Consider the following 5,753-nt stretch of genomic DNA (forward strand, 5'->3'; position numbering starts at 1 on the left):
CCACCACCCCCTTCCTTCCTCTCTCTTTCTTACTTCTTTTCTGCATTATCTTGCACACCAGGAAGTGCATCACAGAACTACATAAATAAATAAATCCCAGCTTTTTGGCGGGGGGACCAGGAAGGTGAGGGAATCAGAATGTACCAGGAAGATGTCAGAGGGGGAGGAGTCAGGAAAATAATCCTCTAGAGAGCCTGTGGGATGATACCCAAAGGCCTAACATTTGTATCATCAAGTCCCAGATAGAAAAGTGAGGTACAGAAAAATCTTTGAAGAAATAATGGCTGAAAATTCCCTGATTTTGGCAAAGACATAAACCTGTGGGATCAAGAAGCTCAGCAAACTCCAAATAGGACAAAAATAAAGAAATCTATGCAGAACACATAATCAAACTGCTGGAAACTACAAAGAAAAAAATGTTGCAAGCAGCCAAAGAAAAATGATAGATTACTGTAGAGGAACACTTTGCATGACTGTAGCTTTGTCATCAGAAATTATACATAAAAAAAGTGAAACAATATTTTTAAAGTGCTGAAATAAAGAACTGTCAGCCCATAATTCTCTGCCAAGTAAAAATATCCTGCAGGGATAAAAGTAAAATAAAAACATTCTCAGATGAAAACATACTGAGAACTCCTTGCCAACAGATCATCTCTAAAATGAGACCAGAAGAAAACTTGGGCAGAATTGAAGGGACAGTAACAGAAATGGTTCCTCTCCAGGTTCTTTTCCTTTGGATTCTTTAAATTTTGTTTGCTGGTTGAAAGCAAATACTATAATTATTGTCTGATCAAACCCACATAAATACAGTCATCTCATACTAGACAAAGGCTCCATAAACTTACATTAGAGAAAAGATAGCCTCTTCAACAAATAGTGCTGGGAAAACTGGAAATCCATAAGTAGCAGAAGGAAATTTAACCCCTCTCTCTCACCCTGCACGAAATTCAAAATAGATCAAGGACCTAGGCATTAGACCAGAGATCCTACGCCTACTAGAAGAAAACATAGGCTCAACTTTCCATCATTTCAGTTTAGGAACCAATTTCCTCAATAAGATTCCTAAATCAAAGGAAGTAAAACCAAGAATCAATAAATGGGATGGTATCAAACTAAAAAGCTTCTTCACAGCAAAGGAAACAATCAAGAGCATGAAGAGAGCCTACGGAGTGGGAGAAAATCTTTACCATCTGCACCTGAGATAGAGCATTAATCTCCAGGATATATAAAGAACACTCAAAAAACTTAACACCAAAAAAAAGAAAGAAAGAAAAATCAACTCCACAAATAATCCAATCAATAAAGGGGCAAAGGAACTGAACAGGCACTCTGCAGAAAAAGAAATATGAATGGTCAAAAATATATATGAAAAAATGTTCAACATCTCTAGCAATTAGAGAAATGCAAATTAAAACTACACCGAGATTCAATCTCACTCCAGTCAGAAGGACAATTATCAAGAATACAAGTAACAATAAATGTTGGTGAGGATGTGGGGGGAAAGATTCACTCATACATTGCTGGTGAGTCTGCAAAAGTGCAACCACTATGGAAAGCAGTATGGAGATTCCTCAGAAAATTTGGAAGGGAACCCCTATTTGACCCAGTTATCCCACTCCTCGGTTTCTACCCAAAATACTTAAAAACAGCATACTACAGTGATGCAGTCATATCAATGTTTATAGCAGCTCAATTCACAATAGCTTAACTATGGAACCAACCTAGGTGTCCTTAAACAGATGAATGGATAAAGAAAATATGTTAAAAAAAAAAAAAAAGAAAAGAAAATACGTCATACATATACACAATGGAATATTACCCAGCCATAAAGAATGACTTTATGACTTTTGCCAGTAGATAGCTGGATTGGAGAACTCATGCTAAGTGAAATAAGCCAATCCCCCCAAAAAACTAAGGTCCAATGTTCTCTTTGATATGTGGATGCTAACACAAAACAAGGTTAGGAGAGGGAAGAATAAAAATTCAGTGGATTAGACAAAAGGGAATGAAGGGAAGGGAGGGGGAATAGGTATGGTAAAGACAGTAGAATGAATCAAACATAACTATCCTATGTTCATATATGAATAAACAACCAGTGAAACTCCACATCCCAAAAGAATGGAATTCTAATTAGAATAAGTTATGCTCCATGTACATATAATATGTCAAAATACACTGTACTGTCATGTATATCTAAAAAGAACAAATAAAAAATTATTGTCTGTTGTAATTGTCCAAATCTGTAAATGTAACACACAAGACAACTGGAGAGGATGATTAACAGAAATACATGGCGGTAAATATCTAAATCTCTAAATTCGACCAGAAGTTCTAAAATACTGATTTCAGTAATGAAAAGTTAAGCCTACAGAGTGGGAAAAAATATTTTCCACACACACGTCAGACAGAGCACTAATCTCCAAAGTTTATAAAGAACTTAAAAAACTTTACACCAAAAATACAAAGAACCCAATCAATAAATGGGCCAAGGAACTAGGCAGACACTTCACAGAAGAAGATATACAGGTGATCAACAAATATATGAAAAAGTATCCATCATCTCTAGTAATTTGAGAAATGCAAATTAAAACCACCCTAAGATTTCATCTAACTCCAATTAGAATGGCTATTATCAAGAACAAGCAATAATAAGTGTTGGCGTGGGGAAAAAGGCACACTCATACATTGCTGGTGGAGTTGCAAATCAGTGCAGCCACTCTGGAAAGCAGTATGGATATTCCTGAGAAAGCTTGGGATGGACCCACCATTTGACCCAACTATCCCACTCCTCAGTTTATACCCAAAGGACTTAAAATCAGCATACTACAGTGATGCAGCCACATCAATGTTCATAGCAGCTCAATTCACAATAGCTAAATTGTGAAACCAAACTAGATGCCCTTCAGTTGATGAATGGATAAAGAAACTGTTGTATATATACACAATGGAATATTACTCAGCTATAAAGAAGAATAAAATTAAGGCATTTACTGGTAAATGGATGGAGTTGGAGAATATTATGCTAAGTGAAGTAGGTCAAACCCAAAAAACAAAAAGCCAAATGTTTTCTCTGATAAGTGGATGGTGATACATAATGGTGTGGGGAGGGGGCAAGAGAATAGAAGAACTTTGGATTGTGTAGCGGGAAATGGGGCAGGAGGGGGCGGGGGAAGGAAGGATAGTGGACCGAAACAGACAGTATTACCCTGTGTACATGTATGCTTACAAAAATGGTGTTAATCTACATTGTGTACAACCATAGAAATAAAAAGTTGTACCCCATTTGTGTACAATGAATCAAAATACAGTTTGTAAAAATAAAAATCAAATTCAGTATGTATGCTGAACTTACCCTGAAGCAAGTACTAAAATGTATGTGTGTGTATATAAAATAAATATAAAGATTTTATATGTCCATAGAGGAAGTGTGTGTGTATATATGTTTTCCATTTTTTGTTGTTTGTTTGCTTGTTTGCTTGCTTTTTGGAACTGGGGATTGAACCCAGGGCATTCTACCACTGAACTACCTTCCTGTTCTGAATTTTTTAAGACAGGGTTTTGCTAAATTGCCCAGGCCAGCCTCAAACTTGAGAGCTTTCCTGCCTCAGCCTCCTGAGCAACTAGAATTTCTAGGATTTCAGGCATGTGACACCACATCAAGCTCCAGCTTTTTAAGTTAGTTAGTTAATTAGTTAGTTTATTAGTTTAGTTTTTTAGTGCTGGAGATTGAATCCAGGGCCTCAAACATGCTAAGCATGCACTCTACCACTGAGCTACCACCTCAGCCACCATATATATTTTAAAATGCAATAGAGAGGAACTTTCTATACCTGATGAAGAGCATTTACCAAAACAAAAACAAACAGAAAAGACTTAGCCAAAATCATGTATTATAGCCATTATTTCTTCCCTCACTCATTCTATTTTCCTCCACTGGTACAAAGTCTTATAAACAGCTGCTGAAACCTTTGACTCCATCTTCCACATGCAACCTTTCTTCCATTTTGCTCATCTCTTTATCTCTTTCTATAAAACTTGGAATTTTTGTTTGTTTGTTTGTTTTTGTTTCTGCTCTCTACCACTGAGCCACGTCCCTAGGCTTTTTTTTTTTTTTTCTTAATTTGTAGACAGGATCTCACTAAGTTGCTGAGGCTGGCTTTGAACCTGTGATCCTCCTGCCTCAGTCTCCTGAGTCTTCGGGATTACAGGTGTGTGCCACCATGTTCGGCCCTGAGAGAATTCTTTATCTCAAACTTAAAGCTTATTAATTTTCTCCAACTATGAACTATATACTCTTTGTCCTTATTTTTTTAAACAAGAACTTCCATTTTTAAAATTCTCAAAATCTCTATTGGAATCTTTTTCATTACTATTTGCTCTTTTTTCACATAAGCAATTCCTTCCTTTCTCTCCAACAATAATAAATCTAGTCTCTTAAACGACTCTCTTCATGCTTTATTGAGTTGGTATTTTTCCATTCCCATTTGTTTTCTCTGTTTCTTTTCTGCCGGGCAAGCGCTCTACCACTGAGTCACCCCTCCATCCCAAAATAATTATGCTTACACACGTAGCGTTTTAGCTTCCCCCCCTTCCCCGCTTGAGGTGGTGATGAGGATTAACTAACTGAACCCAGGGCCTCGTCCATGCTGGGTAGGCACTCTGTCACTCAATAGAGTTGACATGGAGTCTTAATTGTGTTCTGACCTTTGTGGTTGAGAGTCTCTGCAGACAGCTGAATTGGGGACACAGGGACAAGGACACGATGCACTACAGTTTGGGTGTTTCCTCAACTGGGCAGCGATGTTTCTCGTCTCTGCCAGGTGTTGTCAGCCACCAATGTCGCCTGGCCTCTGGTCCAAGATGTTGCCTCCACTGTTCTCCCCTAAAGGCTGACACCTGTCTTTGCCCCGGGCCCGTGGGAAGAGGAAAATGTGCCACGATCCGTCCATAAGGAATCCTTACTGCTCATGCTGCCACAGTCCCTGGGGTCTCTTCTGCCCCATTTACATAACCTCTAGGAATGGAGCAGGGTGCGGAGCTCTCCCTCTCATATCCTGCTCTGAAGCTGAGTATGATCTCCACTTGTTCTCTGCCTTTTCTGGAATCCTGTGGTTTGTCCCCTACGGAGAGTCCTCTTTCTTGCTTTTAATTGGAACTCTGTATGGTGTTTGTTGGCTCATTTTTTTGCAAGGGGGAGGGTGCTAAGGATGAAGCCCAGAGGCGCTTCACCACTGAGCCACATCCCCAGCCCTTTTGTTTTGTTTTTTTTTTTGCAAGAAGTTCTCATGAAGCTGTTTAGGACCTCACCAAGTTGCTGAGGCTGGCCTCAAACTCATAATCCTCCTGCTTTGGCCTCCTGAGTTGTATGCCACAGCACCCAGATCATTTACTCTGGTTTTCTCATGTCTATTATTTCTAAGGATTCAGGATAGGGGAAGATGGCAGTATGTGTTCAGTCTGCCATCTTGAAACTGAAGGCCTCTCTCTTTGTATCTCTTCTATCCATTTTCCCAGGTTTTATTCCCCTCCTCCAGCCTGCCCCAACTCTAAATATGGGGCCCATGGGCTCAGGAAACTGCCAAAATTTCTTAGGAAGAGGAACTCAAGAGCTGCTTGGCGTTGACTGGTTTTTGCCTCAGTCACCCTTTGGGTATCACTTCTAGGTTCTAAAGTCACGAAATCCAAAGCCCAGCAAAGCCCACCCCTTCAAGAAGTCCTTTGCCCAAATAGATCCCAGCATAGATTTTGTGAAA

This window comes from Sciurus vulgaris (genome assembly GCF_902686455.1).
Source record: "Sciurus vulgaris genome assembly, chromosome: 3".
NCBI classification, from domain to species: domain Eukaryota; kingdom Metazoa; phylum Chordata; class Mammalia; order Rodentia; family Sciuridae; genus Sciurus; species Sciurus vulgaris.